Source organism: Haliotis rubra, unplaced genomic scaffold (genome assembly GCF_003918875.1).
Source record: "Haliotis rubra isolate DU_JTF1 unplaced genomic scaffold, ASM391887v1 Scf63, whole genome shotgun sequence".
Lineage (NCBI taxonomy): Eukaryota > Metazoa > Mollusca > Gastropoda > Lepetellida > Haliotidae > Haliotis > Haliotis rubra.
In genome coordinates, this window is record NW_025767335.1 from 554,360 (window position 1) to 566,422 (window position 12,063).

Sequence of the window (12,063 nt, forward strand, 5' to 3'; positions counted from 1 at the left end):
CTCCCTTAACTTTTACCATGACCCGAAACGCTCAATCATTGACAATCTTTAAAAGCTGCCTAAAGACAAACCTCTACCAAAAGATTGAATTACAATGAAGATATAACACTACTGCACTGTAATTTTGCGTAGCGCTATTCCAGATCTCCAATAAGCCAAAGATAGGGTGATTAGACAAATTATTTGTTACTTCAGTATCGTCCAGCTTGTGTTTTAACCCGCTGACGTTCCAGCTCAGAATTGACAGCTCCTCCTCATTGTCAAATATATCTGTCGTTGAAATTCACATCGTCTCCCACATCTGCACGTGGACCACGCTTTGCAGTGGAAGGTATCTTTATAGGAGATATCATGAGGGGGAAATTAAGCAGGCAAAGTGGCGCCAAGGCATCCCATATGCACCTGTTGAGATGTAGATACAGCATGCGCTTGGTATAGATCCAACATGCCTTGGGTATTAGTTATGAACATGTGACTGCATACTTACCTATTAGTTTTCCAGTGCTATCCATGCTGTCACGGTGAATAAACGTGTACAACTTGCCTGTGTCTGTGGGGAGTTGATAAGAAACAGCGCGAGTGCGTGTTTGAAGGAGCGGTCATAATCGTCCTCGCGCTTTCCTTCAGACTGTCGCATGTTTTGCACGGGTAATCTGCCGTAATAGTAAATGTCGGAGAAATTTTTGACCCTTTTGTTATGTATCCTTGGGCCGTCGGCAATATAAAGTAGTGCCCATTTTTTTCATCTGACCAAACTTTGGGGTTTTGAGTGTTAATATTATTTATCGTGACTGGTAAGTTGTTGGAAGTCTGTTTGCGTGATTTTTGGCGTGGTGTGCCTGGAGTCGTGTGTGAGCTTGTGTGTCACTCTTTTCTTTCATTTGGGGCACGTCTCAAATAGGTTTTTTTCCTTTCAGCTAAAATACGTTGTATTCACATAGATAATGTTGCACAGATGTTTGAATCAACAAGTTTGATGGCGCTCTTCAGAAGTGACACAAACAAATGAATGAGTATGTTTTCAAAACGTTTCCAGTGTTGTATCTGGTAATTTTGGTTTGGAAAAAGTCGCAAAGAAGCCTTTGAAAGTTTTTTGAAGACAACTTTTGACCAGGAGTAGCATTCAACATGGCGGCCGCCAAGAGACCTAGCCACATTAAATGAGGAAACTTTGTAGGAAGGTACATAGACGCAAAGTATACAAAGTTTGAAAGCCAGAGCTCTGATAGTTTCAGAGGAGAAGATTTTGGGAGAAAAGTAGTCATGAATTTGCTGAAAAACATCGCCAAAAATTTAAATCCCAAATAGCGGCCAAACGGTGCATTTTAGCCACATGGTTGCTGCAGTTGAAATTTTTGAATTAATTTTGAATTATCTGCCCTTTGCTATTGGGCCTAGAGCCTTGAGATTTTTGCAGTAACAACTTCAGCGCTGTCGGCACCTTGGTGATTGTTTTCAAGCGATTCTGTCCACTGATGCTTTTTGTAGGAGTGTCAAAAATGCTACAAAATACGGCGGAATAATAAATAATAAAAATTTGTGTTTCTGCTCTGCCCACATTACAAATAGGTCTCCTGCTTTGCAAGAAATTTTTGAATTAATTTTGAATTATCTGCCCTTTGCTATTGGGCCTAGAGCCTTGAGATTTTTGCAGTAACAACTTCAGCGCTGTCGGCACCTTGGTGATTGTTTTCAAGCGATTCTGTCCACTGATGCTTTTTGTAGGAGTGGTACAAAATACGGCGGAATAATAAATAATAAAAACATTACAATAGGTCTCCTGCTTTGCAGCAAGGAGCCCTAAATATTAAAATTAAAACAGACTAAAGTTACAGCAACAATGTCAGGCTATCCTACCTTGTTCGAGGAATGTATCCATCAATATCCACATAAAGGAACGACATGCAATTCACTTTCAGCTGACAAAGAATCATGCTCCATGTCATGTGTCTTGTAACAGTCTAATATGCGAAAAAGTGACATATCATTTCAGGTTTTTCACATTGGTGTATAGTCTGATTGGCCACCCAAGATAGCACACCTGGCAACTAATTGCATGATGTCCGCCATTCTTTAACAAAGTAATTTAGTTAGCCAATAATGAGCAATCAATCAATGTATTGGCCGTTAATCCTTTGAAGGATTGTTGTTTTTACACAGGCACTTTGCGACAGGGTGTATTCAGTATAGATTAGTAAATCTACATAGGCTACATAAACACTACATTTTAACGAATCCACTGTAGAAGATAAAAGCAATTAATCAATCAGCGTGTTATCGGTTAATCCTTTGATCGATGTTTGTTTTTGTAACTCAGATGATAATCCCCCTTGCTGCACTTCCATGCGCATATTACATAAGATGTAATACATTTGCCACATCAGACCTTAATTTGTAATGTTGAGTATTTACTCCAGACACGAGAAATGCCAAATGGGAACCCTTGTCGGGTAATCTCAGCGGTGTTACCACTAATTATACCTGTTGTAAAAACTTTAACTGGCCATCAAGTGAATGATGACAAATAAGGTGTAGGTTTACCGCCAAACACGGGTTACAGAAAGGGAGTACAAGTAGTAATCGCTGTATTGTATGCAATTCTGATTGCCTGACAAAAACTTATAGGTCGACACTGTTTTGAGGATACGAACGGAACTGCATTATTGCGAAAGAAATACATATACGCATTAGCTGTATATACCTATTTACCTAAGTAAATTTTTAGATTTTTCTAGCAATGGCAAGGTGAGGTTGTTTAGTTTACGGATTCAAATACATCAAATGTGTATTCTTAATATCATAGCATAGGTAATAAACATCATATTTGTACATGACATGATTGAATATTGAGGTAAAAAACACAGAATTAGGATCAAATTGGATCAGTCATCATACCATCCAGGCATTAGAAAATCTGAAAATGTTTACACTGCTGGGATTCTTTATTACAGTCAGACAAGAACTACCGGGGATATTTTCATATAACGGGCATCCACCCTTCCTAATGTCCCACTGTTTAGGTTGAAGAAATTCTGCCAAGGTGAACAGTAGCCCAGTCCCCGTGCCCGTCACGGTCGAGTGAGGAGGTACCGACCAGCCTGCAGCTTGGTTTCGTAATTAGACTGTTGACGAGAAACATTAATCGCTCTGGATCAGTGGCCCTTTAAACCAGTTCGGCAAACACCGACAACACCGCGTGCGACAGTTTTCGATGTCCGGAGCAATTGTTTACATTCCATATATGGCAAGTGTTTCTGATTGAATGCTTTTCGCCTCCAAGTTTCAATTATCGATTTCAGGCAAGTCGTAAGGGGTAATAAGTCTTTCAGTGCGCCAATAGGAAGCTAAAGTGAGGGCATATGACCCCAATACATAAAATATAGGCCAAAATATTGTCGAAAAAGCGTGACATTGTGCCTATATATACACTGTCACCTAACACTAACATTCGTAACTACTCGCCTCTTTCCGTGACCTACAAGAAGACCTTCCGGCTTGCCGGAATGACACGAGTAGTTACGAATGCTAACACTAACAGTACACGTGTAGTATCAGTTGTATGATTGGTATATATGAATGTTACTGACATCATTTAGGGTATTATCACATGTATACTGAGTCAAAAAAAGAAACTTCACAAAATGTAATTTGAAAAATAATGAATAATTTTTCTCTGATGATACATCTATGTATCCGAAATGGGATCCAGAAAAACGTTAGCAAAACCCACTCAAACCCATCCATTCGTCGTGCAAATGACGTTAGTGCCAAATCAGGTTTTACACGTGCAGTCGATCACGTGATCTTCGCAGCGAAGTTTTCTTCATATGCACGTGTTTGCATTGGCATCAAGAATTGAAAAAACACTTTTAAACCACAGTTCTAACGGTACTTGAAATGCCACGATTGTCAAATGTGCAACGTGAACGTGCCGTTGGCATGTTGCAAGCGGGAAGATCAGTTATTGACGTCACAAGAGCAATGGGATGCAGCCGTCGTACTGTGTATGACTTGCGAGGTCGTCTACAACAAACTGGCACCACTTCTGATCGCCCAAGGTCGGGTCGTCCACGTGTGACGTCACGAGCAGAAGACCGTCAAATCGTCCTACGTCCCCTACGTGACAGATTTCTGCCGGCTACACGAACCAGGGCTGAGATGTTTAGAGGTCGACTGTCCTCACAGATCATTTGAAATCGGTTGCGGGCTGCCAATCTCCATTCTCGACGTCCATATCGTGGGCCAATATTGACGCCGTTTCATCAACGTCAACGTCTGCTGTGGGCCCAACGTCACCTCCGATGGACCCAGAGAGACTGGAATCGAGTTGTCTTTAGCGATGAATCCAGGTTTACCCTCAGATTCGCGGACGGCAGTCGTGAACGGTATGCCCAATGTTGTGTACAGGAAGTCGACAGATTCGGGGGCGGAAGTTGCATGGTGTGGGGTGCTTTCTGTGGGAACAACCGTTCCCGACTTCTGGTCATCCGTGGAAACCTCACAGCTGCTGCTTACCGCGACCAGGTGCTCACCCCTGAACTCGTTCCTTTCATGGCGGCTCATGACCCAGGTCTACAGTTCCAGCATGATAATGCTCGGCCGCATACCGCGATGTTGACACGAAATTTCCTTCCAAACGCTGGAATCAACGTCATGGACTGGTCATCGAGGTCCCCTGACCTTAATCCAATAGAGCACGTTTGGGATGCACTTGGGAGAAGGCTTCGTGGTCTTAGGAACCAACCTCAGAATTTGCAGGAACTTGGCGCTGCCTTGCAAGAGCAATGGCGCAGAATCCCCAACCACGTGTTCACAAGCATCAGGCAGTCGATGAGGAGACGGTGTTTGGCAGTGGTGAATGCGCGGGGCGGCCATACACGATATTGAACTGAGAAATTTCGCATTTTTATTCTTGTGACTTGACATTCTGTATACCCATGTTTTGGAACGGCGGTGTAGCCTAATGGAACTGATTATGGCACTGTCAGTGTATCGAGTACATCACACAGATATCAGCAATGAAATAATAACAATTTAACCATCTTACCATCTCTTGTTCTTTTATAGTGCCCTGAAGAAAGAATGTGAAGTTTCTTTTTTGACTCAGTATACTTACAAATACATGTATCTAAACGCCTGTATGTATTTACTGATGTAACAGTATACGTTTAGTATCAGTTGTATGATTGGTATACATGAATGTTACTAATATCATTTAGGGTAATAGCATATGAACTTATCACTATATATATCTTAACGCCTTGATGAAACATGAACCGATGATGGTGATTAATCAGATCAGCACTGAACATGTGGCACCTTGTGAAAATACCATTAAAGGTAATACATGTAGATACATTTTGAAGGCCTCATGGCAGTATGTCATACACTTCCAGTTGAAAACTTGATCGGGTGTGTCGAACATTGGATACCTCGAACTATTTACGTAGGTCCTTATAACTTTGCAGGTGTTTGATGTCTGTACATATGCAGCATTATGGAATGCCTGTCACGTTTGTCTTTGCCCACGGGATTTTCAAAACTTGTTTTTGTGCATGACAGATCAGACCTATATGCAGCCAGCCTGTGCACGGTAAGGGGCGACTAACGTCAAAAATACCGATATAAATATTTTTTGACTGGCAGTAGAAAGGGCAATACTGGTTGTGCTTCCAAAACCTTACTGGAGCTTTTAACAAGTAGTCTCACACCGTCCAATGAGCTCCGGCAGTTTGGGGTTGGTCACCCATATTCCGGATTGGTCAAAATCCAACATGGCGGCCACATCGCGCTTCGAGCCTTTGAATGGGCAAAAGAGGTAATAAATATTCATTTATAACATTTTTATAATTTCAGATGTCGACAACTAAGCAGATCAATTGTTGAAATATATGTGGTTTAATGACAATTGCTCTATTAAGTCCTTAGTTTCCTAAAGTTCACACGTTTTTCAAAGAGTCATCAAATCACGCCACAAATTTCATCGAAAACATAGGATTATCGTTATTAGGAACGTGTATTATAGCTTGAGAAATACTCTTTGATATCTTACCAATCAGTACGCCATATTCAGAGTTACCAGATTTGCTCTCAATTGTTGAAATTGTCCGTCTTGTGAGGCACCCCTCGCCGTTGAGTGTACAGATTGGTCACGTCTCATTTGTTAGTAGTGGGCGGGTTGGTCATTTGACGGTATACGGTTTGGTCATAGCACTTGAATGTGTTGTCATTCAATAAAAGTAGATTTATATTTCCTAAATCCCCCCAAATTAGGACTGAACATTGGAACCGGTTGTGAAATTTAGTAAGAAGAATAACTGGTGTAAATAGACTTGTTGATGTTGTGTTAATGAAATTTGTACAAGTATTCTCCCAGAAAATTCATCGGATTGATAAATGACAATTAAAACAAAGACACAGATGCTATTTCTGAGGACTTTTGAATTGTTTTTAAGTCATTACAAGAGTTGTTTCCGTTGATGTGTGACAGTGAATCTACTCTTGTCACATTTAAAGTATCCTTAGAAAGTATAAAAGATAGATCATTGAAAATTGTTCTTCCAATGGTGAGTGTGTCCTTTTTTTCTGTTGTAGCAGTGCAACGGTTGTGGGGGCCTTGGGTGAATCTTTCCATGAGGTCCCAAAAAATATGTCGAAGCTTTGTAGTACATGCGATCGATGATAAATTTACTCGAGATGATCAAGCACTCACTCGGCGTCGCGCATGTCCAGATGTTAAAAAATGGAAAAATATCTGGCAATTTCAGAGAGAAAAATTTGAATCGAGTGATTTCTGCCATTGGGTGACGTCAAATGAGTGCATGTATGTTTCTCTAGATGTCACGAAGAAGTTATGCGACATGCTTTACAATTAGTTTCCATTAGATTGTCAAGATGTTAATTATGCCTATAACATATGCAAAAGATGTTGTTGTTTTTATGTCAGGTAGTAGTCGCCGAGTGGCCGCCATGTTGGATTACACAAAAGTTGGATTGTGACCAATCCGGAATATCGTGACCAACCCCAAACTGCCGGAGCTCAATGGACGGTGTGAGCCTAGCACCTGTGAAGATCCGGGTTAGAATTGATCTTCAGTAACCCATGCTTGTCGTAAGAGGTGACTAACGGGATCGGGTGGTCTGGCTCGCTGGCTTGGTTGACACATGTCATCGATTCCCAATTGTGCAGATCGATGATCATGCTGTTGATTACTGGATTGTCTGCCCCAGACTCGATTGTTTACAGACCGCCGCCATATAGCTGGAATATTGCTGAGCACAGTGTAAAACTAAACTCACTCATTGTACAAAGGCACCCTATTCTGTCAGGCTCGCTGACTTGGTTGACGCATGTCATCGTATCCCAATTGCGTAGATCGATGTTCATGCTGTTGATCACTGGATTATGTCATTATTTACAGACCCTCGGCATATAGCATGAATATTAAACAACAACAATAACAACCTGTGCATAAAATATGAACAGAACAAGGCCTTTCAAAGTAAAGATGTGTGCACACTGAATAAAATGAATAGAAGAAGGGTCTTAACGAGATGATTAGCAATTTTGATTATTATGATTTGATTATGGATATATTTTTTTATCTAATCAACGTGTGGATAAGCTGATATCAGTTAATAAGTTTGAAATAATTTGATGCCTGAGGGAAGCCGGAAGTGATTCATATGTTGGACTTAACTGTACCTCCAGCAAGGCTGTGGATAACCCTTGACAAATAATCACAGCGATCAGGTAAGTCTTACCTGTAGGTGTAACGGGGATGGCTCAACAAGATGACTCAACAACACAACTCCGTTGAGGCTGTAGTCCGGATTTATTACTGTAGTTTGTATAAATACAAGTCTGAAACAATGTATATGAATATATAATTCTCCATCAAAATATCTATTCCATCACATTCATTTCATTGCACATTGTTCAGATAATTAACAATTTCAGTACTACCACTGAACATATAAAAAGAACTCAAAACAAATAGACATCACAAAATCAATGGTTCAGTTTCATATTTCATGAAATTCTTAGGAATTATGGAACACATTTGGCATCTTCAAAACAATGAAACATCAACGTGTCTTACCGTCTATGGGACAACTTGTTTCAAACTGGCCACATGTTGTGAGGCACCAACAAAACACCAAGGACCTAAAATATGTATGTTTTAATTAGCACGGAAATGCTAATTCTCACCAGTAAAGTAAAGGTACAATCTGTTTGGACTCAAACATTAATCTGAATCAATTGTAAGTGAAATTATTGACACCAACAATTTCTAACCATAGGTCAAAATATACCTCCACCAAATGCATAAATTCAGCTACAATAAATACTGAATTAACCTTTCAACAATTAAACATATTTTTGTAGTTTATTCCTTTTATATAAAACCAAGTGTAACTAACCTGTAATTCACCAAAGTCAAAATCCTCCATCCATGACTTTCCAACCACCTTGCCAGGTTGGGAGAAAGACAGCAAGTGAACAAACTTCACACTTTCCAAATGCAACTAAATTCAACATCCAATCAAGATGCTGCACATCTTCAGCCAATGAAAACCAAGGACAAGACAGCAGACCTGACCTCCTTAAGACTTGGCTACTTTGCATAGGAACTACTTTTGACCCATGACCCAGTGGTGACTATGAATAAATCATGGACTTGTGAAAATGTAAACCTTTTCACTGACAATTGTATTATTGTTTCAGGTGTTATGAATTGATTCCAAACACGAATATAAGACAAGACATATTAAAATAGATTGCTTTTCCAGAACATTTTACAATTTGTATATTCTGTACTTGTTACACACTTGTATTTTTTACACATTTGTTTTACACATTATTTACATGTATGTTCCATGATAAAGTTTTTAAAAAATATACACCTAAATATGTATAACCCTTGGCTACTTCTAAATAATTGTCATTTAATGTCCATTTCTCAAACTTGGATAATTTTCCACCATTCTTAAAACCACTATCTTAGTCTTATCTCTATTTATTTTTAACTTATATTTGTCACAATAATCTTCTAAAACAGTAATTTGACGTCGTAAGCCTTTAACAGTGCTAGAAAACATGATAATATCATCGGCAAACAATTAATAGGAGGCATAACTTAACAATGTCAGGATGTAGTTGTATACCATCATTACAATTCTGATGAACAGCGGTCGCTAGTTCATTTATAAAGAATGAAAACAAGAATTGGCTCAGAATACACCCTTGGCGAACACCAATATTACAATCAAAAAGTTGCTGACAAAACCCCCTTACTTCTAATACATCCTTTAACATTGTTATATATGCTCAGTAACATGTTCCTCATTTTATTACTCACACCATGTCCTGTTAATAACATCCATAATTTATTTCTGTTAACAGAATCAAAGGCTTTAGAAATATCAACAAAAAGGACATAAAACTTCGAACCTTTACAAGAAAGATATCGCTGTATGAGGCTGTTTAGAATAAATGCATTGTCAATGGTTGAATAGCTTTCTCTAAAACCTGCCTGGGCTTCATTAATCTTATTTGTAGCATTAGACCAAAATATTAATCTTCTGTTAATGACATACTGAAAAAATTTGCTAAGTACAGTAATTCCTCGATAATGCACTGGATTATTCGGATCTCCACTCTTATACAAAGGAATAATTGTACCAACTTCCCACCCTTTGGGAAAATAAGCTTTTTCCAACATTAAATTAAATATAACACACATATATGGCATAAGATTATCCTTAGCACATTTAAAGAAATCTGGAATAAGATTGTCTATTCCTGCAGATTTATTCGGTTTCAAATGTTGTATACCTTCTAGTATCTCTGTTTCCATAATAGGAGCATCTAAAATATCAGTGTTAAGATCATCTTCAGAAGTGTCCACATCACAATTAAAACTATTAAAGGCGTAAGCTAAGCCTGTATCTCTATCCTCTTTACAACAAATAATCTCTTGAAGTGACTGTGCCAATTGTCACTACAATTAGTTAAAACTTTTTAAAACTTCCCAAAATGGAAAGCAATACTAGATCTGAAACTTGCTGTCGGATTTCTGATCAGAATTTAAATAATGTAAAACGGAAATGCGTGAAACTTGATGTACAGTACTGCAGTAACTGTAATACTAACAATAACAAATATTGATTTGCATGCACTTTTGTGGCTTTCCAGAAACGTTGAAATATTTATGCACCTTGTTACCATATAATGTAAATTCCTGTAATTGTTCTACGTCAGTTGTCCGGTATGACTAACAGTAACACATGTTACCTTTTGCATGGAGTGGTCGCTGCTACAATTGCAGCTGTAACATTACTGTACCTTGTAGTTTCCCCGGGCCGGTGGGGTGGTCTAGTGGTTATAGCGTTTGCTCGTCACGCCGAAGACCCAGGTTCGATTCCCCACATGGGTACAATGTGTACCCCGCCGTGATATTGCTGGAATATTGCTAAAAGCGGTGTAAAAGCCAACTCACTCACTCACCGTAATTTCCCGTGCATGCTATGAGTAGATATTTGCCATTTTGTGAGCACTTTCTTCTTTGATCTTTGCAATATCATGAGCATCGATCTACGCAATTGGGAACCGATGACATGTCACAACCAAGTCACAGAGCCTGACCACCCGATCCCGTTAGTAGCCTCTTGCGACAAGCATGGGTTGCTGAAGACCAATTCTATCCCAGATCTTCACGGGTTTAACTATACAGGTGAGCAACAATGCTATACAAAGGAATGGCATAGTACCAATAACAATATTGTCCCATTTAAAGTATCAATTCATTTCATAACACAAAAGCATGATAAATAAGAAGGGCTACTCGGTGTTGACTTAAAGTTTCCTAACAGGACAGCGCGGAAGAGTGAGTGAGTTGGCAGTGAGATCGAAGAGTTGCTACCCATCCTCATCCTCGATAATCTCCAGGGTATACGTTACGAGAAATCTCCACTAGTACCCTGAATGCATCTATGGCTCGGTCCGATAATTTTACTTCCTTCTTTTGCTGGCTCCGCATTCTCACAGCAGCCAATCAGCTAAGCCGACGTTACCACAGAGCTTGCCAGTGTCAACGAAGATAGCGGTCGCAGACGCTAAGGTTTGTTCGCAGTGCGACTCAAATTTTTGGGGAAATCATACAGACAAATTGACAGGTCTGAAACCTTTTAAAATATATGCAAGAACTCTTTCTACCTCTTTCAGAGTACCTCTGCAACAATTATGTTGCCAAGGGTAATTGGCTAGATAAAAGAAACGAAAGTGAGTTGTGATTGGTACGCTCAACTTCCAAGCGTAGACACCTGATTGGATAAAGAGCCAGCCAAGGGAGGTAATACAATCATGGAGCCGTAGATGCATCCAGGGTATAGTGGAGATTTATCGTAACGTATACCCTGGAGATTATCGAGGATGAGTTGCTACCATGATACCCATTCTTGTAAGAGGCGACTAACGGGATCTGGTGATCATGATGCTGATCCCTGGATTGTCTGGTCCCGACCCGATTATTTACGGACTGCCGACATATAGCTGCAATATAGCGTTAAACAACAACCAAAGCAAACCGAACCAAAACCTACCATGACACCCTCGAGTTCAATACATATTATATACTGTCCAAATGCACTTAAACAAAGTACTGTCGGAAATAGAAAAAAACAACCTGTTCTTGCACATTTATATCTACAATTTAGGTAGTTAATATGTGGCAGTGTGAAATATCTATTAAACTAAGTTCGGCCTAACTACAGTCTCAGTGGGCGGGACATAGGAAATGTAAAAGAAGGATTTTACTGAGGAGATAATTTGTGCAGAAATTAGCAATGCGGTTTTTTCAAAGTCCGAAGGACTTATTTGGAGCAGACCGTGGCTTTATGCAAATTAGTGAGCGATGATCTTGTATAACAAATGACACTTTTAGAATGTCCATTTTGAAATTAGACTTAGCTTCATAATAAACGATTGCAAACGTAAAAAATAACAACATTAATACTGAAACTATTAGGGATGTAGATACCATTGAGTCTCACTATCACTAT